The sequence below is a fragment of the Myotis brandtii genome, unplaced genomic scaffold (genome assembly GCF_000412655.1).
Source record: "Myotis brandtii unplaced genomic scaffold, ASM41265v1 scaffold348, whole genome shotgun sequence".
NCBI classification, from domain to species: domain Eukaryota; kingdom Metazoa; phylum Chordata; class Mammalia; order Chiroptera; family Vespertilionidae; genus Myotis; species Myotis brandtii.
Window position 1 is genome coordinate 255361 of NW_005363397.1, and position 26043 is coordinate 281403.

General features: G+C 41.4%; 1 long non-coding RNA gene across 1 annotated transcript; it reads right to left on the reverse strand.

The window, feature by feature from the left end:
* Window positions 1–3715: 3715 nt before the first annotated feature.
* LOC106727011 lies at window positions 3716–17494 on the reverse strand. The gene is made up of 3 exons (XR_001363161.1): window positions 17461–17494; window positions 8175–8180; window positions 3716–3725 (listed from the first exon to the last, which is right to left on the reverse strand). It is a non-coding gene; the product is annotated as an uncharacterized LOC106727011 (long non-coding RNA).
* Between the last annotated feature and the right edge of the window lie 8549 nt (window positions 17495–26043).

Consider the following 26043-nt stretch of genomic DNA (forward strand, 5'->3'; position numbering starts at 1 on the left):
ATATACTTCTGTTTTATAATTTTGTGATGCAAAAGAAATTTTCTCTAGGAAATAGTATTTATTTTAATAATGTTTCAAACTCACATATAAATGGCTATATTTTAAGAATGATTATATTATGAATTACATTTGTATAAAAATTATATTTGAAATTTTGACTTGTAATGGCACTAGCTATTTTTATGATATATTATGTTAAACCTGGGGGTGGGTAGGGGGAGGGTAATGTTGACCAGGGGCTATAAATTACCTTGAAGGTGTGGAGAGAAGCATCAGGGCTCACACAGATGTTGCACACACCTGGATAATTTTCAGACAGCATACAGGTTTCCTCTTAGGTACAGCTTTAAAGAAAATAGTACCACGAAATCTGACTACTCCTATCAAGGACACACTACTTCCAACTCCAAACTAAAGATTGCATTCTATTTTTTACTGTAAGAATATATCATTTGTCAATAAAATTCACATATTTGTGTGAAACTTAGCTGTTTTCAGAATGTTCATTGATTGCGTGTCATTGATCTCTTACTTCAGTCTCTAAGGATCCTGGAACACAAACCATGAAACTTCCTTTAGATATAGCTTCTGATAAATTTCTTATCTCCATTTCATTTATCTCTTCTTCTGGATAATTCTCTTGTTCTTTCATTTGGAGCTTATTTCTTTGTCTCCCCATTTTGGCTGCCTGTTTGTGTTTGTGTATTAGGTAGATCTGCTAAGACTCCCAATCTCTAGTGCTGGATAATGTCAGACGCTGTTTGTGACTGGCCCTGCGTACCTGTTGGGAGCTATCAGCAATGCACAGCTTGTGGCTCCCTCTGCTGGGGCTGGGTGCCTTTGGAAAGGACCAAGATGTGCACCAGGGTCTGCTTTTCTTAGCTCCAAGCCCAGAAGGAGATCAGGCAAAACTCAAAGCCTCCAGGGATTCGCCTCTGCCCGATATTTTTTGGACACCTTTCTCAATTCTGGTGCTCTGAGCTTGGGAGCCCAACTTGGGGATTAGACCCCAGAGCTCTCAGTGGGAACCCCCCGCAGCCAAGAAACTTCTTTGAAAGTCCTTTCAGAACTTCAGCTGCTGTGTATGGGAGCCTGGCCAGCCCTTTCTCGCCTCCACATTTCCTACCAGTCTCTATGTGGTCTCAACTTTCCATCCTTGGTTATCAGGGTTCTCTCCCGCTCTCTTTAGTTGATTTTTCAGGGTGATTTCTTCTGTATTGTAACTGCATTTCTAATTTGGTCCTGGGAGAGTGTCCGTGTAGCTTCCACTTACTCTGCCACCATTTTGGAAATCCTCCCTACTTTTACTTTAATATTTATGTGTTTTTATATCTAAAGTGAGTTTCTTATAGACAACATATAGTTAGGTCTTAGTCTTTGATCCATTCTGACAATCTGTCTTTTAATTGTGTTTAGATCATTGATATAGTTTGATTAATACAAAATCTATCATATTTGTTACTGTTTTCTTTTTGTTGCTATTTTGACTGCCACATTTTTGTGTGGCTTTAATTTTTTATGATTCTATTTTCTCTTAGCATATCAATTATATACCCTTTTTTTTACTTTTTTAACGTTTTTTAGTGGTTGCTCTAAAGTTTGCAATATACATTAAAACTAATCCAATTCCCTTTAAATAACACTACAATACTGTATGGCTATACCTTATAACAACAACGTAATAAGTACCTTATAATAACAAAATATTTCTAATTCTTCCCTCTTGTCCCTTGTATCATTGATGTCATTCATTTTATTTATACCCTAGTAGCCCTGCACACAAATCCATGCACCAGTAGCTCTCTGCGGGGCCTGGCCGCTTGCGCCTGTGGCCCAGAGGCCCTCTGTGGCCGGGGTGGAATGCTGCGATGACGAAGCAAGCCAGGCTGCTCACGCTACCTGCTCTCAGTGCCGCTCCCTGGGATTGGGGGACTCCAGTGGGGCTGAGAGGACTGGATGCCGCCATCTTGTGGCTATGGGCACCTCCATCTTTGTGACAGGGTGATGGTTAATTTGCATATTACCCTTTTATTAGATAGGAAAAGCATATATAAGGATATATATATACACACACACACACAATCAAACACATTGTTGCTATTATTTCTTGAATGAGCTGTAACCTATTTGACTAAATAAGTAAAAAAATAAAAGTTTTAATTTACTTTTATGTATTCATTCTCTGGTGCTCTTCCTTTCTTTATATAGAGCTTTCCAACCTATATCATTTTCCTTCTCTCAGAAGACCTTCTTTTAACATTTCTTGCTAGGTAGATCTTCTGGCAGCAAATTCCCTCCATATCTGCTTGCCTGAGACTGTCTTTATTTCTCCTTCACTTTTGTAGGATAATTTTCACAAGGTACTAAGTTCTAGGTTGGTGGGGTGTTGTTTCCTCCTAGCACTCTAAATATTTCACTCCATTCTCATTGCCTACGTGGTTTTTGAAGATTAGTTAGATGTAATTCTTATTTTTCTTCCTTAGTAGGTAAGGTGATTCTTCTCCTTTGGCTTATTACTTCATCCCCCCCCCTCCCCACCCCCATTTTATTTGATTTTTTGCAGTTCGAATATGATATGCCTAAGTATAGTTTTTGTATTGTTTTTTTGTTGTTTTTTGTATTTGCATTTATCCTGCTTAGTGTTTTCTGAGCTTCCTGGTTTAGTGTCTGACATTAATTTGGGAAAATCCTCAGTCACTATTGCTTCAAATATTTTTGTGGTTTTTTTCCCTCTCTTCCTGGGTATTTCCATTATAGGTCTATTACACCTTCTTGTGGATGTCCCACAGTTTTTGGATATTTAGTGGTATTTTTTGTCTTTTTTTCTCTTTGCTTTTCAGTTTTGGAGGTTTCTATCATCATATCCTCAAGCTCATATTTCTTTCATCAGCCATGTCTGGTCTACTAATGAGGTCATCAAACATAGTCTTCATTTCTGTTACAGTGTTGTTTTTTTATCCCTAGCATTTCTTTTTGAGCCTTCATTAGAATTTCTATCTCTCTGCTTATATTATCCATCTGTTTTTGTATCTTGTCTACTTTTTCCAATAGAGTCATTTACATATTAATTATCGTTGTTATGCATTCCTGCTCTGGTAATTCCAACATCCCTGGCATATTTGTGTCTGCTTCTGATGTTTGTTTAGTTTCTTCAAACTGTGTTTTTTGCTTTTTCTGTATGTCTTATAATTTCCTGTTAATGTACTGGGGAAAAGGCCTTTGGTTACATAACAGTAGTGTGTGTGTGTGTGTGTGTGTGTGTGTGTGTGTGTGTGTGAAGGGCGTGGGGGTGGTAGCAAGCTTCTACAGTTCTGTGTTAGGTCTCAGTCTGTTGGTGAGCCTGTGTTTCTGTGAATTCACCAGTGCTTCTCGGCTTCTTCCTTTCTCTTAGGTGGGACAGGACGGCTCGAGGTGACTGGGGTTGGGTATTTCCCTTTCCTCAGGTACACTAGGCTCTGGTAAAATAGTCTCTCCTGAGGATAGACCTTGGTGCCCTGAGGTATATATCAAAATGATAGGTTTTCCCTCCTCCTGCTGGAACCCTGAGGATAGTTTCACTGATCTTTACTGTGTGCACCTGTTACAGCTCCTGAAGGTAAAACTCGTGAAAGTACCGGTCTCCCTCCCCTGATGACTTGTTGCCTTGGAGTTTTCCTCTCTCAGGCTTGTCGACACGGAGCCTCTAGCAATTCATTACAGTTCAGGTTTTCCCAACCTGGCACTGGCTCCCAAGGAGATTCTTGCTTGGTAGTTTCTACTCAGGTAAGTTGTGATTCTCTGTATCTGCCTGCCTGTCCGTCTCTTCAGTTTGAGGGGTACCAGTTTGCCCTGTGACCTTATTTCTCTGACAGATCAAAGAAGAGTTGCTGATTTTTTTCCCCCCCAGTTTGCTCATTGTACAATTGGAATGGAGACTTCTAAGCTCCTTACATGCCAGATAAGAAACCAGCAGTCTTTCAAGTTCATTTTGAGTAAAAAAAGAAGGTGAAGGAGTCAAATGCAAACAAAATATGACAAAAGAACCCTTAGTTCCAAAAGCCCACTTTAAACAGAAAAACACGGAAATAAGGAGGGAAAGTCAGTGTTGGTCACCCAAGCTGTATTGCTTACACTTAGCTTTTCTTCACATCAAGTCTTCCCTCTTCTTTTCCAATTTAAAAAATAAGCTGTTTTCCCCAAAGACTTCCTGTTTTTGTCTATTTGGTTTTTTATATGCAAGTCATGAGTTTCAGGGGTTACTTGTCTCAGCCTATGCCCACTCCCACCCAACACAGTTTCTTCATTGATTTCCCAGACCTTTCACCTTGTTCTTCCTCATTATGAGAAAAAAAAGCTAAAGCTTAAAATAAGTACATTTCCTTCCAGTAAGCAGGGACCTTCCAGGATTGGGAAATTGCTGTGAGTTAGAGTGAAAAGCTAATAAAACCCCCAATGTAAATATTTTAGCAGTTTGCCAAAGAAAGAACCTCAAATACTAGCGGGAAAACAATTTAGAATGAGGTTTAAATTGCTCAATATAAGAACCTGTTTGACCTGTTAAAACAGGTGTGGAGAATCACAATTCCCTATTAAAAGATAGAATGAGAAAAACCTATAAATTCAAGACAAATACATTGAGGCATGAGAACTCCCAATCAGTAGGTTGGGAATTATAAACTGCTCCCAGTGTGGGGGAGAATTCTTGGCAGAAGTTTAGGATTTTTGCTTAATCTATTAAAGTAGGAACCCTCACTTGCTTTTTAATATTTTCTCTAGTTGTAAAATGATGTAGTGCATTTGTTTAACTGCATATGCTAATGCTAGTCTTTAATTTCCTGTAGCAAAATGAATTAATGAAATAATAATGGTAAATTGTTATTTGGATAACAAACTCAGACAATTTACAATATATCTTCCATTCATTGAAGTACAAATATATACAGAAAATACAAATTGACCTTCCAGAACTCCCTTTCTGGAGATTTTGTTTTATTAAGATAACTACTTTTCCGAAAGAACACATATGCCAACCACAGAAATGAATACAGAGACTCACATACAAACTTAAATGAATTGCCAATACATGTTCTCCTTCAGCCATCGTGAATATTGGAAAAGTAAGTGCGAATAGTTTGGGGCTATAAACACCTCATTGCCTATGTTCTTTCCCATTCATCTTTGATACTGACAGAATAGAAGGAATGATCTTTAATTGTTAGCAATGACAGGTGTACTGACAAATGGAACTACTAGTAAAACTGAATTGTATTTTTAAAAAAATATATTTTATTGATTTTTTACAGAGAGGAAGGGAGAGGGATAGTTAGAAACATCAATGAGAGAAAAACATCAACCAGCTGCCTCCTGCACACCCCCTACTGGGGATGTACCCACAACCAAGGTACATGCCCTTGACTGGAATCGAACCCGGGACCCCTCAGTCTGCAGGCCCACACTCTATCCACTGAGCCAAACCAATTAGGGCTGAATTATATTTTGATTGACCAACACAAAGGCTTAAAAAATACTGAAATGTACATTGTAATGAACTCCTATGAAATTAATGTTGTAATTTATCAAAAATTGTAATATAAAGAAATAAGCTCTCTCTGTTTTATTAAAAAGAAAAAGATCATTACTGAGAGTGGAATGGTGGTTACCAGGGACTTGGGATTAGGAAAATGGGAAAGTATCAGTCAAAGGGCACAGACTTCGAGTTGTAAGGGAATAGGTTTTGGGGATCTAATGTGGTGCGGTGATTCTAGTCAGTGCTGTGTTATTATATACCTGAAAGTCACAAAGAGGGTGACTGTTATGTTCTCACCACAAAAAAAACCAATGATTGTAATTATGTGATGTGACGGAGGTGAGGTGTTAGTTAATGCTACAGTGGGAGTCATTTTGCAATAAATAAGTGCATTTAATCAACATGTTATACAGCTTGAACTTACACAGTGTTGTATGTCAATTATATCTCAACAAAGCTGAAGAGTAAATTAAACAAAGGGCAAAAAAAAAGAGTAAATATATTTGGCCACAGTTGATTGCTTGACCATCATTTTTGGTCAGCGTTCTTTAATAAAAACCAGACTATTTGTGAATCAACCATCTCTCTTCCCCTTCTGCTCCTTCTCGGGTAGCAGATACCTGTGCCCCCAGGGAGATATTGTAGTTTTCGATGGTGAACTGGGAGAAGAGAGAACCCCACCTTTTTGGACCCTGCGCCTTAGAACCTGTCACAGGGAGCAAGGGGAGGGAATAGGGAATAGGTTGTGGCTAATGTGCTTTATAGCCCCTTTAAAAGCTAAAGGACTTTTGCTGTTCTTACTAAGATGTACTATATTTTCTTGAATGAATGTTTCTTCATTGCTCTATGCTATTAGGACAATTTCCAGAGAGTTTAAATGGTTGTTTGATAATTTTTACCGGTAATGGTTGTTTAACTGGGAGCAGGTCCACAAAGTGCCTTACTTTGCTGTCCTGGAAGTTGTCCTCCAGTTTAACACGAATTCCTGTGGTTTTCAGTTTTTCTGTTCTTTCACCTGCAGGGTGACTCACCTCCTGGGTGACACATTGAGTCAACTTTTTTTTCCCCCCACTGACTACGAGCCAGGTGTTTTTTTTAATATATAAATCTCATTTCGTTCCTTATACAATCCCTGTGAAGGAAGTTCTAAGAACCATGAGGCTCAGAGAAGTTACAGATCTTCCCAGAAATCACATCTGACTCCTGGATTTTGAGCCATTGACTCATTTCTTATCGGAGGGAAGTTACCTGACAGTTTACCTCCGAGAGTGAGAACCACTTCCTCGCTGTGCTTTCCTTTTCAGAGAGCCAACCAGCCCTGCTCTACTCTCCCACAGTCTCAAACTGCAGGAAGTCTCCTGAGAAAAGCAGAATGCGTCAGGATAAAGCTGATGCAGTACCCAGATTCAGGGGTAGCCTTTGCTAATGTCCGAGTGATTCTGCCTAACACAGCCCAAAGCCTGTAAAGGTGTGATAACAAAAGGCTTGGGTTGACCTGGACCAGAAGTTTCTCGGTTTGTTTAGTGGGATGTCATAAACTACCACAGGACTTCCCCGAGTCTTTAACACGCCAAGGTGCATTTTTTGACTAAGAGTAGACTATCACATGCAATGTTTCTCAGATTATTGGGCCACGCAATCCATCCTACATGCCCTTGTGCCACTTACATCCTGTCTTGCGGAAGGTTGGCCTAAAACATTTTATTCCACAAGGAAAGGGCATTGGAAATCCTTACCATTGGCTGGAAAACATTTGGATATCTACATCGTTTCCACCTGCCATCCGAGCAGTGGTTCTCAACCTTCCTAATGCCGCAACCCTTTAATACAGTTCCTCATGTTGTGGTGACTCCCAGTTTCATTATTACAAATTGAACATAATGAAAGCATAGTGATTAATCCCAAAAACAATATGTAATTATATATGTGTTTTCCGATGATCTTAGTTGACCCCTGTGAAAGGGTCGTTCGACCCCCAAAGGGGTCGCAACCCACAGGTTGAGAACCGCTGCTTTAGGGTGTGCTTATGGAAAACAGTACCTACTGAGAGGATTTGGAGATTAAAAAAAAGGGGGGGGGGCAGTTAGGTTTGGGTCTACGGGAAAGGAATGCCTACATGACTGACGGAGCCAGTTCCAAATCCCCAGATTGTTTATTTCACAAGCACAGAAATAGCGAAAGAAAAGGGGATGTGGGGGGGGGGGGGGGGACTGGTGAGCTTTGAAACTTTAAAACTGATATTAAATAGACAAGAGGGAAACTGGCCAATTGAGAAGAAAACACACAAAGGGACAGGAAATGAGGAAGAGTCCAATTAGAAAGTAGTATGTGCAAACAGAAGCTGCCAGCATTTATAAGCCCACAGACAAAGAGACTCACTGAAGGGGGTTTTCCCATTTTGGAGACCCCTCCCCAGGCGGGGGTTGTATGGGCCTGCAATAAACTTCCACGCTTTTGCTTAAAGTGCTTTTGTCCACGAATTTTACTCTTCAAACTTCATAGGACAAGAACCTGCAATAAGAGTTCCAGCTTGTCATTTGGGTGTCCGATTTGCTGGCCATACAGGGAATTTGTATCATCTCCTATTTCAGTGCTGACTGGTACGTAGCGCTCTATCGCTTCCTTCACCCTCCCCTTTAGAGTTTTGGAGACATTGCCGGCTGCCCACCAGCTGCTTAATTTGGCATCTGTCTCAAGCGGGCAGTTCTCTTTCACTTTCCTTCTCAGCTGTCACCCATGGATTTCTAGGTCGCCTGCTTTTGTCTTTATGGTATAAGGTCTGTCAAGTGGATTTAGAGCTGTTACAATGTCTCCTGCTTGCTTAAAAGTGTGCTTTGAAACTAAGTGTTTAAAATATGTTCATAAGGGTCAATCTAAGGCCGTGTTCGGCAAACTGTGGCTCGAGAGCCACATGCGGCTCTTTGGCCCCTTGAGTGTGGCTCTTCCACAAAATACCACATGCGGGCGCGCACATACAGTGCGATTGAAACTTCGTGGCCCATGCGTAAAAGTCGGTATTTTGTGGAAGAGCCACACTCAAGGGGCCAAAGAGCCGCATGTGGCTCGCGAGACACAGTTTGCCGAGCTGCAGTTTGCCGACCACTGATCTAAGGAATGCTGGCTGTTTGCTGTTCTTGGTTATTAGCAATTAAAGCTTCTAAGAGCTAAGAATTCTAACTAATTGAAAAGAAATTACATGGCTTTGGTGTCATAGAAGGCATAAGGCATGGAGATGCATTTTGAAGGAAGTAGAACGTGATTTCTAAAGCTAGCTATTTGTGAAAGTTATGAAAAGTTTAAAAGTTGTAAAAAGGGTCATAAAGTTACAGGGAAGTTAAAGCAAAGGCCAAACCACGTGGACAGTTTATAGCCAGCTTGTAACTAACAAGCCATTATCTTCCCCAGCCAAGAACACAGGGCAGATAGTAAACGCCTCCCTAATAAGGAATGCAGGAAGGGAGGGAGGAGCGGGGAGGAAAAAGGGGGCCCTTTGACTTCCTAAGCTGGTGGGACCTTGGGAGTCAGTGATGGCTAAACCCCAGGTGGTTGTTGCTCCCATATGAATGTCCAAGCTGTCTGCGAGGACCCCTGGATTTTACCCTTCAGGTTATTCTAATTATACAGTATCCTATGAGGAGGATGTTATGAGGATTATCCCACTTTATCAGAATATGTTCAGGATTTTTTTAAAATTGTTTTATTGCTTAAAGTATTACAAAGGGTATTACATATGTCTCCTTTTTTTCCCGCCCTTGACAATCCCCTGGCCTCCCCTACCCCCCAGTGTCTTATGTCCATTGGTTATGCTTATATGCATGCATACAAGTCCTTCGGTTGATCTCTTACCCCCTTCCCTCCTGCCCCCCAACCCTCCCCAGCCCTTCCCGCTGTAGTTTGATAGTCTGTTTGAGGCTGCTCTGCCTCTGTATCCATTTTTGTTCATAAGTTTATAATGGTCTTTATTATCCATAAATGAGTGAGATCATGTGGTATTTTTCCTTCATTGACTGGCTTATTTCACTCAGCATAATGCTTTCCAGTTCCATCCATGCTGTTGCAAATGGTAAGAGTTCCTTCTTTTTTACAGCAGCATAGTATTCCATCGTGTAGATGTACCACAGTTTTCTAATCCATTCATCTACTGATGGGCACTTAGGCTGTTTCCAGATCTTAGCTATGGTGAATTGTGCTGCTATGAACATATGGGTGCACATATCCTTTCTGATTGGTGTTTCTGGTTTCTTGGGATATATTCCTAGAAGTGGGATCACAGGGTCAAATGGGAGTTCCATGTTTTGTTTTTTGAGGAAACTCCATACTGTCTTCCATAGTGGCTGCACCAGTCTGCATTCCCACCAGCAGTGCACAAGTGTTCCTTTTTCTCCACATCCTCTCCAGCACTTGTCATTTGTTGATTTGTTGATGATAGCCAGTCTGACAGGTGTGAGATGGTACCTCATTGTTGTTTTGATTTGCATCTCTCGGATGATTAGTGACTTTGAGCATGTTTTCATATGTCTCTTGGCTTTCTGAATGTCCTCTTTTGAAAGGTGTCTATTTAGATCCTTTGCCCATTTTTTGATTGGATTGTTTATCTTCCTTTTGTTAAGTTGTATGAGTTCCCTATAAATTTTGGAGATTAGGCCCTTATCAGATATAATGTTGGCAAATATGTTCTCCCATGTAGTGGGCTTTCTTGTTGTTTTGTTGATGGTTTCTTTTGCTGTGCAGAAACTTTTTATTTTGATGTAGTCCCATTTGTTCATTTTCTCTTTAGTTTCAACTGCCCTAGGAGCTGTATCAGTGAAGAAATTGCTTTGGCATATGTCTGAGATTTTGTTGCCTTTGGATTCTTCTAGAATTTTTATGGTTTCCTGTCGTACATTTAAGTCCTTTATCCATTTTGAGTTTATTCTTGTGTATGGTGTAAGTTGGTGGTCTAGTTTCATTTTCTTGCATATATCTGTCCAATTTTCCCAACACCACTTATTGAAGAGACTATCTTGGCTCCATTGTATGTTCTTGCCTCCTTTGTCAAATATTAATTGAGCATATTGGTTCGGGCTAATTTCTGGACTCTCTATTCTATTCCACTGATCTATATGTCTGTTCTTGTGCCAGTACCAGGCAGTTTTGAGAACAGTGGCTTTGTAATACAGCTTGATATCTGGCATTGAGATCCCACCTACTTTGTTCTTTCTCAGGATCGCTGCAGCTATTCGGGGTCTTTTTTTATTCCAGATGAATTTTTGGAGAGTTCGTTCTAGATCTTTGAAGTAGGCCATTGGTATTTTAATGGGAAGTGCGTTGAATTTATAGATTGCTTTGGGTAGTATGGACATTTTAATGATGTTGATTCTACCAATCCAAGAACATGGTATGTTCTTCCATCTGTTTATGTCTTCCTCTATCTCTTTTTTCAACGTCCTGTAGTTTTCATGTTCAGGATTTTTTGAATCATCTTACAGAGCAGCCTGGCAGTTTTGAAACTGTAATCGAACAGTTTGCATAGACCCGAATGGCTGAGTTACAACAGCCGATGCTATGTAAGAATTTGTGGAACTAATCTATCCACAGGCCACGTCCATTCCAAATTTCTCCTACCTGGGAGAGTGCCTATGCCATCATCTGACAATTAGCTCACAGAATGGCAACTTCTGCCCATTGCTACTTCAAAGATGTAGGACTGATATGAAGTTAGAGATCAAGCTGTATCTTAACCTGGAGAGCAAAGGAACCAAAGGACAGAAACAAGAGCAGATGTTCTTCGGTTGGTCTAACTTTGGAGATGGGGACTAACTTCAGTTGGTCTAACTTTCAGTCCCCATGAAAAAGAGATGGGGACTGAAATGGTATAGGGAAGGGAATTCTGAGAGAATGGTGTTCAAATCAAGTTCAAAGGGTATCAAGAAGAAACACATTGTAACTTAGTCAAATGTTGTATGTCAATTAAGATGAGGAAGGAGAATTCGCCACTGGTTTAGCATTACAAATGCCATTGGTGGCTTCTATAAGAGCATTTTAGTGGGATTCAAGAAATTAGAATGAGAGAAATTACAGACAGGGAGTATAGACATTTATGAATTTTGCTTGAAGTAAAGGAGATAAATGGGTAGTAAGTGGATGGGAAAGTGAAGTTGTTTTTTGTTTATTTTGGGGATGAGAGAAATAACATCCCATTGGTGTGTTGGATGTGGGGATAATTAACTAAGAAGAAGGGGGAGTTGGTGGAGCTGAGGGGTAGTTGAGAGTAGTCTCAAATACCTTGAACAGGTGAGAGGGAAGGAATCTCTCTGGGGCACAAGAGAAGGGATCACATTTAGTCAGAAGAATGAACATTATTCATAGAAGAGGAGAGAAAGTAGGTTAATAAATATGGGGGTGAGAAATGATAAACATTTTTTTATGACTCAACTTTTATCAATTAAATAGGAAGAATGTTGTAAATTGAGCACGAGAATGGCAAAGGAAATATTGGGGATTTAAGGAGAAGGAAGTGTGAATTGTCTTAAAAGATAGTTTCCCCCAATTTTTGAAGCCATGCCACATTAAAAAAGAATATTTGAGTGGCATGCTTGGATGGCATTTGGAGCCCTGGACAAATGTTTGTTTGCCACGAATGCTGCCTAGATGCCCAGATAGCTAAAGAAAGTAATATCTTCTAGTATTCTAGTTCTATTTGGCACATATGAGAATGAATGGGCAAAGAAAATTTAAAAATATAGCCAGGTAGCAGGAAAGGATCCATGTGCATTGGAGTTCATGAATTTGAGGAGAGACTAGTCAGAATGGTTGTGCCTTTTTAGCCATCTTCAGGTACACAGGTATAGCCTTATAGGTGACTACAGGAGGTGGAGAACTGGATTTAGCAAGTACAACAGAAGAAAGAGGGGATAGGGGGTTGAGGAGAGATACAAAGTAATGGCTATAATTATGCACCAGATAATATAAACTAGGTGATGAGAGAAATTAGGACACAGAATGGGTGAGGAATATTGAAAAGGTAGGTGGTTTAATGGACTATGAATATTTTGGGGTCTCAATGTTTTTGGAGTTGGATAGAGATGATCAGACAACAGAATGCTTGAACTGGAGGTCATGATGGGATGCAGGCATTATGGGTAATGACAAAGCCAGGGTACTGCATGGGAATGGGTAGCTGAGGTAAGGTAGAGGAAAAGAGGTCGGTGAATTCAGAGGTCAAGGAATTATTTACATTGATATTAAAATCACCAAGAATGATACCAGAGGAGGGTAACAGTGAATCTGAAGATAAAATCTTCAATAAATGAGGGATAGTAATCCCAAAGAATATACATGACTAGAAGAAGAAGGCCTAGTGCAGTCAGGTGGCAGAGTATAATGTCAGGGCTAAAAAAGAACATTTGTGAAGGAGAGAGGAACAACATGTATATGGGGACAGTAAGAGTCAAGGCGAACATCTTCCTCCACCTCCAAGTCTGGTGGTATAAGATATGTGGGAAAGAAAGCAGACTACTTAGATGGCCCCAGGAAGACCAGTTATCTCAGAGGAAGCCATGTTTTCATTAGAATAATGTGGTGAAGAAAACAGTTGGCCAAGTGTTTAAAGATGCAGGAGATTCCACTGAGAGGTCATGATTCCAGAGGACATCCTAGGAGGATTTGAGGGAATGTGGGGGGCCTGAGGGATGGGATCAGATTGGGGGAATTTGTAGAATCCTGGAGGATGAGAGTTGATATTAAAATCACCAAGAATGATACCAGAGGAGGGTAACAGTGAATCTGAAGATAAAATCTTCAATAAATGAGGGATAGTAATCCCAAAGAATATAGATGACTAGAAGAAGAAGGCCTAGTGCAGTCAAGTGGCAGAGTATAATGTCAGAACTAAAAAAGAAGAACACTTGTGAAGGAGAGAGGTACAACATGTAGATGGGACAGTAAGAGTCAAGGCTGGTGATATAAAATACATGGGAAAGAAAGCAGACTACTTAGATGGCCCCAGGAAGACCAGTTATCTCAGAGGAAGCCATGTTTTCATTAGAATAATGTGGTGAAGAAAACAGTAGCCAAGTGTTTAAAGATGCAGGAGATTCCACTGAGAGGTCATGATTCCAGAGGACATCCTAGGAGGATTTGAGGGAATGTGGGCGACCTGAGGGATGGGATCAGATTGGGGGAATTTGTAGAATCCTGGAGGATGAGAGTTTAGGTGATGACCTAGGTTAAAAGCTATGAGCCTCTCGTCACTCTTGCTGCTGCTTTAATGGTTACTGGTGAGCAAACATCTCCAGGTAGTTCAGAGTGTTGTGCCTAAGCAATTACATGTTATCTAATATCACTCTTCAGAGAACATTATTTTTAAGACAGAAAATATGCTCTCCATAATCTAGCTGAGAAAACTGCTTGGCCTTCCCTTAGTCCTTACTTTAAAGTGTCCTCAAAACTATTAATTCCAGAAATGAAAAATTAGAGATCTTGTCTAACCCCTTGCCTTAAGAAATTCATCCTAGAAAAATGATTATCCATTTTAAGATTCTCTCCTTAAAGCCTTTTTATTGACTCTAATTTGATCATTGATCCAAATCATACGCAGCCCTCATCTCATCTTATTCTTACATATCAGGGTATAAGCCTTTGCTGTGGATGTTACGGGGTGTGTGCTAGTGAATACTAACACCAGTGTGTGTGCTGGATGGTGAGAGTCGTGGTGTCCTTGATGCTCTTTAGACCTGACCTTTATGGATCTTATGGTATTTCTATTTCCTGTGACCTGTGACTTTGGTTGTGACTCATCTTGTTTTTTTCTTTCAAAAAACACTGCATTGGAGGACAGGTAAAAATTCTTAGAGTCTGTCCAAGTTCTAATTGAGATGCAATCCCCCACCCTCACAGCCTTTTATTGAGCAATCTCTGTTGGCACTTGTTTTCCAAATTTCCAGATTACTCATTTCAGAGTTCAACTACCCAGAAACTACCTACTTCCATACCAACAGTAAGAGGCAAATAGGTGTCTGCAGTAAAGACAATCAGTATCTAGGCTGAGAGCTGGCATGTGGGTGGTGCCTCCTTTGTTGTGAAGCTACAGGAAGAGAAAGGCCAGCCTTCCGGTAGGCAGTGAGTAACCCCAGTGGGATATCCTACCTCACATCTTGGCAGTTGTACTGGTAGGGCTTTTCAAAGTCGCAAGAAGGAGTTCTATGCACATTACATTCAGTGATGGAATTTTATTGTCAGAATCTGTGAGAACTTGGGGTAGGATGGAGAATTTCCTCATCAGCTGCATAATTCTTCCTGGTCCCAGGGCTTTAGCGCTGAAATGATCAATATCAGCAAAATTACTGAATAATCAAAGCACAGAGAAGTCCTGTGCCTTCCAAAGGGAAGTGTTTGAGTCAACTTTTGGCTTCTCACTGTGGGGCTCCCCAACTAGAAATGGTTCCCAGCAATTCACCTCTTTCCTGGACAGCTTCTCTAGCATCAGGGATTTTTAACCTGAGGCTTTGGGGATTCCTGAACCGCCTAGAAATTATTTGCCTGAATTAGCTGCCTGTGCAGCTCCTTGCTGACCATATGGGCATTTTCTGACCCATGTCTCTGTGTAGAGAGTAAGTTTTAACTATCCCCAAGAGGGTTTTCAGTATTTCTAGTGTTGACTCAGACCCAATAGACAGCAGTATGAAAGCAAAGGGACAGCAAATCAAAGAAAGCGTCCAAATGCGATTATTCAGTCACAAAGATGAGAGGGGTGACATGAACTTGTGTTGCTTTTTTCCTCAGTTATGTTAAGTCAAATCCCCTTACCTATTAATGCAATCATTCACTTTCAAAGTCAGGGGTCTGCCTGGTCGGTGAGTTAGAGAAAATGGAAGGGAGATGTGGGTGCTGGTGGCTTTGGAGCAATGTCATATGTGCTCCACATATTCAACCTGATGTCATTCGTTCTGCATGTGGATTAGTCAGCAGCACCTACCAAGGGTAACTGAAGTCAGAAAACAAAGTTTATGTCATCAGTCTTTCAGTTCAGTGGCAGTGAAGGGTTTAGAGAGTTGATACATGAATATATCTAAGGGCCTTACTATTTTTTAAAACAAATTTGCTGCGAACAGGGATGATCACTGTTCTAGTCAACTCCATTGCTATCAAGGATCATTTCTACTTTTTGTCAACCTTTCTAGTGAATATTAATGTAATTTGTAAGAAAAACTTTTTTTTGCTGGAGAACTTGGTTAATCAGGTTATTTATTGGCAAAGGAGAAGAGGGCACAGGTGAGATGCCTCTGGAAGCATTTGAAACTAGACGTGCCAGAGCCTCTGCCCAACACATTAGCAGCCCCCATGTCCGTGTGCCCAGCTCCTGTGGGAAGCCCTAGGTCAGGAAGCAGAGAGCTGCTTGTCTGAGCCAGGTCCCCCGACTTTAACAGTTCCCACGCATGACCAGCTCAGAAAGGTCAAAGCATGTGGCTAGCAGGTTTTAAAGGAATCCTAGCACTTCCAATGTCATGTAAGGTAGGCAGAGCCCATGTGTGGAGTCTCAAACATCCCAGAAATATCAGAGAGAACTGCATAGTTATACAAAGAAAATGAAAGAGCCGGCAAGAAAGAGAAATGTTTGTGATGCACTGTAAACATCCAATTTTCAACATGACCCAGAATTTCAGCCCCAGAAGCCAGGTGGACAGGCCTCCCATCTGACCTCCATCCCCGGCGAGACACAGGCACTGACGGGTGCCAGCTCCTCCAAGACCTCATGGGTGGGAGGAACAAGACAAAATTTCTACCTCCCTTTAAAGGACTTAACAGATCAACCCAAAATGCAGCAACACTTTTAGGCATTTCTAAAAAAGTAAAAACACTGGGAAGTCTACCCACACTGGGAAATAGATGCAAAGGGCTCTCGCCTGGAAAATACAAATGAAGAAGACTTGACTGTTCCAGGCCAGGCCAGGCCAGGGGCGCTCAGCAGGGAAGGAGGCCCAGCCTTGGGATGGGCTTCCAGGAAATAGTGAGCGTACAGAGGCCACCTCTGTCAAAAGCTGCCCAAGGCTGTGAGAAGCCACCAGCCAATCACACCTTGCATGACTCTCTGACCCGAGGACCAGGGCCCAGCAGACACCCAGAGCCTGGGGGCCACAGCACAGCGACCACTCCCTACTAGCCGAGGCCCAGGCTCCATTAAGACTGTTTATGTAGCACCAAGAACGCTGTCCTCTAAATGATCTTCAGTGAGTAAAGGGTCGGTCAGGAGCATCCTGCCTCGGGCCTGTGTGGCACTTGGAAAACCCGAGCCAAGGCTCCATAGGGATGCTGGCCTGGCCAGCACGCCTCCTCCTAGTGGGGGATGCCCAGCCTGGCCAGCTGGTCCGGCTCGCACCCCCCACCCAAGAGGCAAAAAAAGGATTCATTCCCAGATCTCTCTAGAAAATTGTCAAAAGCAGGTTTCTTCTCACGGCCACGCTTCCTCACTGTGGTGGTTCGTTTCCTCTTGGGAAAAGTAAGATGTTTTGTCAGCTGTCAACACTGTGCCCCTCACATCCTTGAGCCCCGTACTTGCAACATCTTGGCTTTCTCGCTCCTTGGAGACCACACAGAGGAGCTCGGCCTGGTCTTTGCTCCCATCGTTGTAGGAGGAGCCAGTGCTGACCAGCAGCTCAAACTTCCAGCATCGGACATGGTGGACACCATCTGCGGGGGCTCCTCCTCCTGACCCTGAGTCCACGGGAAGCTTCCCCGGCACCTGTGAGGTTTTGCTGTCTCGTTCTCTAATTTCGTCCTTTATGAGTTTTATTAGTGAGGCCAGATTGTAAAATCCCGCTTCCTCCAACATGCCTGCTCTGCAAGGTCTTTGTTAACAATCAGCTTTCCATGTCTCGGGTCATCAGCACGGGCCCGAACAGGTGGGATCGTTGTTGATTAAATAGGCACCTGTTTCATCCTTCGTCCAGGTCGGGGTCGGCCTGGCACGAAGGTACAGGAAAGACTGCGGATCCCGGCACAGCGTCTGCCGGGTGGGGAGAAAGTACATGCCAAAGTTGAGAAGGACCTGCTTGGATAAGCGTGGGCCCCCCAACCCTCCCCAAACCATCTGGGCGGCTGTGGAAGCTGGCAGTGATTCTCTGCCATCATCCCAGCGAGCCAGCCACTGTGAGAACTACTCTTAATTTTCATCCTTTGAGAAAGCTGAACTCTTCTTTTTTTTAAGGGAGTGAAAATTCATCTTACTCAAAAGTGCATTTAGGGCTTTCATTTGTATTTTCTGCACTTGTTTTAGGGGACTTTTTTATGTTTATCACTATCAGGTCTTTTATCAAATATTCTGTCCTTTAAGGTTGAAAAAGCCAATATTTCAATAACATGCTCTATATAATCTTAAGTAAAGTTCCTATATAAATAAGTAGTACATTCTAGCCCTGGCTGGTGTGGCTCACCGGTTAGACTTAGAGCATCGGCGGTCACACCAAAGGGTCTCAGGTTCAATTCCTGGTCAAGGGCATGCACCTGGGTTGTAGGTTAAGTCCCTAGCCCAGTCAGGGAATGAGCAGGAGGCAAACAATCGATGTGTCTCTATCACATAGATGTTTCTCTCACTCTTTCCTCCCTCCTTCTCTTCCACTCTCTCTAAAAATCAATGGGAAAAATATCCTCGGGTGAGGATTAACAAACAAGAATGTAATAGCCCTAACTGGTTTGGCTCAGTGGATAGAGCATCGGCCTGTGGACTGAAGGGTCCCAGGTTCGAATCTGGTCAAGGGCATGTACCTTGGTTGTGGACACATCCCCAGTAGGGACTGTGCAGGAGGCAGCTGATCGATGTTTCTCTCTCATCGATGTTTCTAACTCACTATCCCTCTCTCTTCCTCTCTGTAAAAAATATCAATAAAATATATTTTTTTAAAAAGAATGTAATAGATTGTAGGAAAGGCATGTAAAGCATGATGATTGCATTTTACTTTGCTCTTTGGAATTGGTCAGGGTGGTGACAATGCTTTAATTGAAACAAGAAAACCCTGTGAAGAAAGACAAGTCAACACAACTAGCTGGCATTATGTTTAACTTCTCAGGCTTTAAAAAATAATGGTTTTGGCTCTGCTTCTGGCCTTTTATATTGTTGTTCATTTGGTTCTCAGAAGGCTTGGTTCTTTTTGTTTTATTTGCATACACATCCTCTTTGTTTGAAGAACTTTCATTAAATTATCTTGTCAGGTCTACCAGATTGCTTTACACAGCTCCTGCTGCCTAGGATGCCAGACCCATGGCAAACCAAGAGGCCCAGAAGGAATGTATGCTGGACCTTTTTGAAACATGCTTGCCCTGGATCTAGTGAGTGTTAGGGTCACCAAAGGAGGAATGCACAAGGTCAGGGATTACAAATGTATTAGGTCACCTGGAGACCAGATGGGCTGAGCCCCAAAATGGCGCCAGCACCCAAAGATGGGGAGTCAGAGATTTTTAAAGGACTCTAGGGGGCGCTTTTTCTGGGCGGAGAATTCTCTGTGCAGGTCCAGATTCTGGGAAACTCGGAGGGGGGAGAGAATGGTCTTAGCAAGTGGAATGTGGTCTAAGCAAGTGGAATGTCCATTGTGAAGTGGCCTCAAGGTCATTTCCCAGGGGACGGGGTATCGATTCAATTATTTGATCAGACCTAACAGTGAGATCTGTGCCTCCAGGAAAGCAGCAGGGAGAAGGCAGATCGGCTAAAAAGAGTCACTTATAATGGATTTTTCGTTGGAGCAGCCATATAAGGTAGTGTTGCCTCAGGGACTGATACCAAGCTGAGGGGCCAAGGGAATGCTATTCATACATGTGAAATATGCAGGTACTTCTTGGATGATATTTATCCCTCTGATTTCCATCTGGCGCTGTTGAGTACATCCTTGCAGAGCTTAGGAAGTCACTTCCTTTCAAACTTTTTGCTATGAAGACAAAAACAATAAAAACAGTGATGCCAAGCACACCTTATTACTGTGACCAGTTTTACTTCCTCTAATGGACACTTAGGACCAGTGTGGCTGTGAATCACGCATTCGTCAGGGTGGCTAACAGAATGTCTGAGGCGATCGGCTCTCACTAGGCGGGCTCTGTGTCTTTGGCGTGCAGTCCCGGGTGGATGGTGACAGGTCTTTAGGCTCGCTCTAGTTGGAGAAGAGCTTGGAGAGAACATAGCATCTATTTCCTTGTGTTTTTAAAATGGTGACAGGGTCATCTTCATTGAAATAATACAGTAAACTGATCATTGATATTTAAAACAGTGATACACAAGAGAAAAACATAAAGAAATATGGAAAGCGGCTACAGTGTTTGGACAGGTTCAAGCCTCGGACTGATGAGAGGGCACAGTCCTCTCATGGCCACGTGCAAGTCCCAGCTTGGAGGGCAGAGCCCTCCCAGCACAATTATAGCCAACAGCTGTAGTTGTAAGCTTGAACCTATGGTCCGAACACATGGCCCCACGTGCCTGAGTGATGTGGGCTTGATAGAGTTCAGGTACATGTAATTGAGCAGGATCGAAACCCATGAGAATGTTGTAAACATCTTGACCACGCCCTTACTTTGCCTCATGGAATCTGGCTATAAAATAAAGACATGGCTTGGGCTTGTAGTCCATGGCACTGTCTTTCCAACAGAGACGGCAGCGTCCCACCCAGCCTCAGCTTTATTCTCTTGTCTGTCTTTTCTAATCCTTCTCCGCCCCCACTCAGGTTCACCCTTGGCCGTGTTGGCATGGCACAAAGAAATGCCAACTTCTAGGTTTGACTTAAACATTCTCCTTCCTCAAATTAAATATTATGGAGCTCTGCTGGTGTGACATGGGAAGGTAAGAGTTAAACCCCCAGGCTCTGCACCAGAGGCCTTGTTTGTGTTATGCACAAGGGGAAAACCTCAGTTTGGACCCAGGGTGGAAGTTACGCCTCCTTTCACCACCAGGAGCAGAGAAGGAAGCTACCTCTCCGAAAAAATACAGGCAGAACGCACTAGGTTGAACCATATGAAATCCCTGATATTGACTATTGTTTCCTGACAAAAAAGAATAATTTCAAAATGTGCGATAGATTCAACAACTCCTTCTATAAAGGTGACTGCGGCCTTTTCCACTTTTTCCTTTCTCCCATGCTGGAGCAGAAGTTTCCAGGAGGGAGTAAAACTTGCTCTGCCCTTGGAACAGACCAGGAAATCTCTTCTTTCTCCCATCCCTCTGCACATCACAGAATATTTGCGAGTGTCCCATGAGACCTCAACAGCAGGCCTGCTGCCTTCTGGGATCCAGCCTTCTCCATCCCGACTGGCCTCAACATTCCTATGTTTACTCGGGCAGAGGGGGTGGGGAGCAGATGAGAGAGTGTTTTTTTCTACGTGTATAAAGTTATTTTTCTATAGGGCAGGTTTAGTTTTCTCAATTCCTGTTTTCTGAGATTTACTGATGGTAGCCATTCTGACAGGTGTGAGGTAAAAGCTCACTGTGGTTTTAATTTGCATTTCTCTGATGATTAGTGACATTGAGTACCTTTTCATATGTTTATTGCCCATCTTTGGAGAAGTGTCTATTCAGGTCCTTTGTCAATTTTTTAATTGGAATGTTCGTTTTTTTTTAGTGTTGAGTTTTATAAGTTCTTTATAAAGTTTTGTCTGTTAGTTTACTTTGTTCATTAAATTCCACATATAAGTGAAATTGAATGGTATTTGTCTTTCTCTGACGGGCTTATTTCACTTAGCATAATACTCTCCAGGTCCATCCATACTGTCACAAAGGGTAAGATTTCCTTCTTTTTATGGCTGAGTAATATTCCCATTGTGTAAATGTACCACTGCTTTGTTATCTATTCTTCTAGAGCACTTGGATTACTCCCATAGTTTAGCTGCTGTAAATAACACTGCAATGAACATAGGGGTGCATATATTCTTTCAAATTAGTGTTTTGGCTTCTTCAGATATATTCCCAGAAGTGGAATCACTGGGTCATAAAGCAGTTCTATTTTTTTAATTTTTTGAGGTGACTCCATAGTGTTTTCCATAGTGGCTGCACCAATCTGCAATCCCACCAACAATGCACAAGGGTTCCCTTTTGTCCACATCCTCACCAACATTTGTTGATTTACTGATGGTAGCCATTCTGACAGGTGTGAGGTAAAAGCTCACTGTGGTTTTAATTTGCATTTCTCTGATGATTAGTGACATTGAGTACCTTTTCATATGTTTATTGCCCATCTTTGGAGAAGTGTCTATTCAGGTCCTTTGTCAATTTTTTAATTGGAATGTTCGTTTTTTTTTAGTGTTGAGTTTTATAAGTTCTTTATAAATTTTTGAAAATTAATCCTTTATCAGATATACCATTGGTGAATATGTTCTCCCATTTAGTAGATTCTCTTTTCATTTTGTTTTCAACATCTTTTTTATATTGACACCATTATATCTCTTGATGAATAGTATTTTTTAGCATAATACTCTCCAGGTCCATCCATACTGTCACAAAGGGTAAGATTTCCTTCTTTTTATGGCTGAGTAATATTCCCATTGTGTAAATGTACCACTGCTTTGTTATCTATTCTTCTAGAGCACTTGGATTACTCCCATAGTTTAGCTGCTGTAAATAACACTGCAATGAACATAGGGGTGCATATATTCTTTCAAATTAGTGTTTTGGCTTCTTCAGATATATTCCCAGAAGTGGAATCACTGGGTCATAAAGCAGTTCTATTTTTTTAATTTTTTGAGGTGTCTCCATACTGTTTTCCTAGTGGCTGCACCAATCTGCAATCCCACCAACAATGCACAAGGGTTCCCTTTTGTCCACATCCTCACCAACATTTGTTGATTTACTGATGGTAGCCATTCTGACAGGTGTGAGGTAAAAGCTCACTGTGGTTTTAATTTGCATTTCTCTGATGATTAGTGACATTGAGTACCTTTTCATATGTTTATTGCCCATCTTTGGAGAAGTGTCTATTCAGGTCCTTTGTCAATTTTTTAATTGGAATGTTCGTTTTTTTTTAGTGTTGAGTTTTATAAGTTCTTTATAAATTTTTGAAAATTAATCCTTTATCAGATATACCATTGGTGAATATGTTCTCCCATTTAGTAGATTCTCTTTTCATTTTGTTTTCAACATCTTTTTTATATTGACACCATTATATCTCTTGATGAATAGTATTTTTTTAAAGAAAACTGGTGTATTATAAGTTTCCTGATCATTCTGTAACAAAGTACCACAAACTGGGTGGATCCAAACAACAGCAAGTTATTCTCTCGCAGGCCTGGAAGTTCTAGAAGTTCCAGATGTCCAAAATCAAGGTGTTGGCAGGGCCATGTTCCCTCTGAAGTCTCTAGATCAGTGGTTCTCAACCTTCCTAATGCTGTGACCCTTTAATACAGTTCCTTATGTTGTGGTGACCCCCAACCATAAAATTATTTTCATTGCTACTTCATAATTGTAATTTTGCTACTGTTATGAATCGTAATGTAAATATCTGATACGCAGGATGTATTTTCATTGTTACAAATTGAACATAATTAAAGCATAGTGATTAATCACAAAAACAATATGTAATTATATATGTGTTTTCCGATCTTAGATGATCCCTGTGAAAGGGTCGTTTGACCCCCAAAGGGGTCACGACCCACAGGTTGAGAACCGCTGCTCTAGAGGATTCCCTCTTGCTTCTTCCTAGCTTCTGATGGTTGCCAGCAATCCTTGGCATTCCTTGGCTTGTACATATGTCACTCCAATATCTCCCCCTGAGTTTTCTGTGTGTTGGAATTTCTCTCTTCTTATAAGGACACCAGCTATTAGATTAAGGCTCACCTTCATCCTTAACTTATTATGATGACACCTGCAAAGACCCTCTTTCCAAATAAGGTTACATTCACAAGTTCAAATGTTCATGAATTTTGAGGAGACATTATTCAACTCAGTACAGCTTGTCTTAAAGATATTCTAAATCCCTTTAAACAAAAGTAAATATGATTCAAACAAATACCTGTATATAAATAAATAATCACCATCATGTCCCAAGAAGCTCCATCAGTGCCATGTTTCTGGCCAGTTAACAGTCATTGAGAGGTTCTCATGCGGCCAAGAACAGTGCTGGGCACCAGGGACACAGGAATTGATCAGAGAGACCAGGTCCTTGTTTGCAAGGAGCTTACATTCTAGTTGGAAAAAAAATATACAAACATAATTTTATTTGTGCTCTCAAACAGTATTTCTTGAGAATTGTCCATGAGGTCACTGAGGATGAAGAAAGGGGAGAAAGAGCAAAGTCCAGGCTCTCACAGAACTTATATTCAATTGATAAAGGGGTAATACATGAATAAGTAAACAAATAAAATAAGTGCTATGGAAAGAATAAAAGGCAGGGCAAAGTGGGAGAGGGTAAGGAGGTTATGATGTATGTGTGAAGGAAGCCCAGGCACGAGTCCTGTGAATGTCTCGGTTTGGTGTTCTAGTGGGAAGAAATGAGGCACAAAGACCCTAGGGGCCCTGAAGTATATTTAGGAATAGCAGGGGGCCAGTGTGGCCTCTGGTACTGAACCAGGAAAGAATAGAAGGAAAGGGATTGAACAGTAGTTTGGAACTGGAACAGAGCCTAGTAAACCACATAAGAGCTAATACTCTAATTAAAGCAGTCTGAGGGTTTGAGCAGGAGAATAACTTGAGTTTATTTAGATTTATAGGGGACTTTCTCACCCCATAACCACCACCACCACCACCCCGCCCCCAGCTATTGCATAAGTAATGGACAATAGAGAGCAATGGATGGAAAAGGGGTCAGAGTTGGGGGCACTGAATATAGTGCCAGCAGGATTAAGATAGTGAAAAGTGCTGGGAGGTAAACATAGCATGATGGAGAGGATTAGTATGAAGAAGGAAGGGTAGATAGTAGCCCTGAAAGGTGACCCTGAGGTGAAATTTTAGCTAATGCATGAATGACCAGACATGGCCGGTCTTGTAAAGGTCCTGGGGAAGATATTTCCAAGCAGAGGAAATAGAAATGGGAAAGCCCTATGTCTGATATGTTGGAAGTAAGAAAGAAGGATAACTGGTGTAACCACACAGAAACTCCATTTCTTTAACATGACTCTTTCTCCTTTCTCCCCTACTTAATCATTAAATCCTTAGGACATCAGATTCTAGTCATCATCAAACTGTATGCACCCCTATGTTCATAGCAGTCCAATTTATAATAGCTAAGATCTGGAATCAGCCCAAGTGCCCAGCAGTAGATGAAGGGATAAAAAGCTGTGGTGCATTTACACAGTGGAATATTGTGCAGCTGTAAAAAGAAGGAACTCTTACCCTTTGAGACAGCATGGAGGGACCTGCAGACTATTATGCTAAGTGAAATAAGCCAGTCGGAGAAAGACAAATACCACATGATCTCACTTATTTGTGGAATCTTATGAACAAAATGAATTGACCAGAAAAATAAGACCAAAGGCGTGGAAGCATGGAACCGACCAGCTGACATATCTCTAGGGGCTGGGGGGAGGGAGAGAGAAGGGGATGAGAAGAGATAAACCAAAGAACTTATATACTTATATGCATAGCTCATGGACACAGACAATAGTGTGGTGAAGGCCTGGGAAGTTAGAGGCTAGGTGGAGGAGGTGAAAAGGGGAAGGGGGAATGAGGAACATCTGTAATACTGTCAATAATAATAATGTGTGTGTGTGTGTGTGTGTGTGTGTGTGTGTGTGTATGTATTTTTTAAGAACAAAGCCTCAGGCCTATTGACCACACAAATAGAGCTTTGTTCAAGCTAAAGATAATATCTTTCCTTCAGTTGGGTCTCAGCACCAGGCCCATGAAAATGGACAACCCTATGGACCACATCCTCATGAAAAGAGGCATAACAACTCCATGGCTGACATTAGGACCTGATATAATGATCAACTACTCCCCACCCATAACCCCAGCTTCTTTAGCCACCATAATTTTTTTTCTGAATCATTTATTGATTTACAGCTTGGCAATAGCATTTATTGTGTTTCTCTCATTAAGGAATCTGATCATCCCCTTTGAAATACCTACTACTTTGCCTGCTGTCACTTTATTTTATGTAGTCATTCTGATTAAACAACTGAATTGCTTTCTTTTTTCATTTTTATTTTTCAATTACAGTTACTGCCAATATTATTTTGTACTGGTTTCAGTTGCACAGCACAGTGGCTATACAATTATGTACTTCACAACCTGCTGGGTATTCCCAGTCCCCCAAACTCCATGTCCTCTGGCAACCACTAGTCTGCTCTCTGTTCTATGAGTCTGTTTCAGTTTTGTTTATTGATTTTGTTCTTTAGATCCCACATATAAGTAAAATCATATGGTATTTGTTTTTCTCTGACTGATTTATTTCACTGAGCATAATACCTTTTAGGTCCATCCATGCTGTTGCATATGGTAAGATTTCATTATTTTTATTGCCAGAGTAATATTCCATTGTTTATATGTACCACAGCTTTTTTATCCACTTGTCTGAAGATGGGCACTTGGGTTGCTTCCATATCCGACTATTGTAAATAATACTGTAATGAACATAGACATGTATATATTCTTTCAA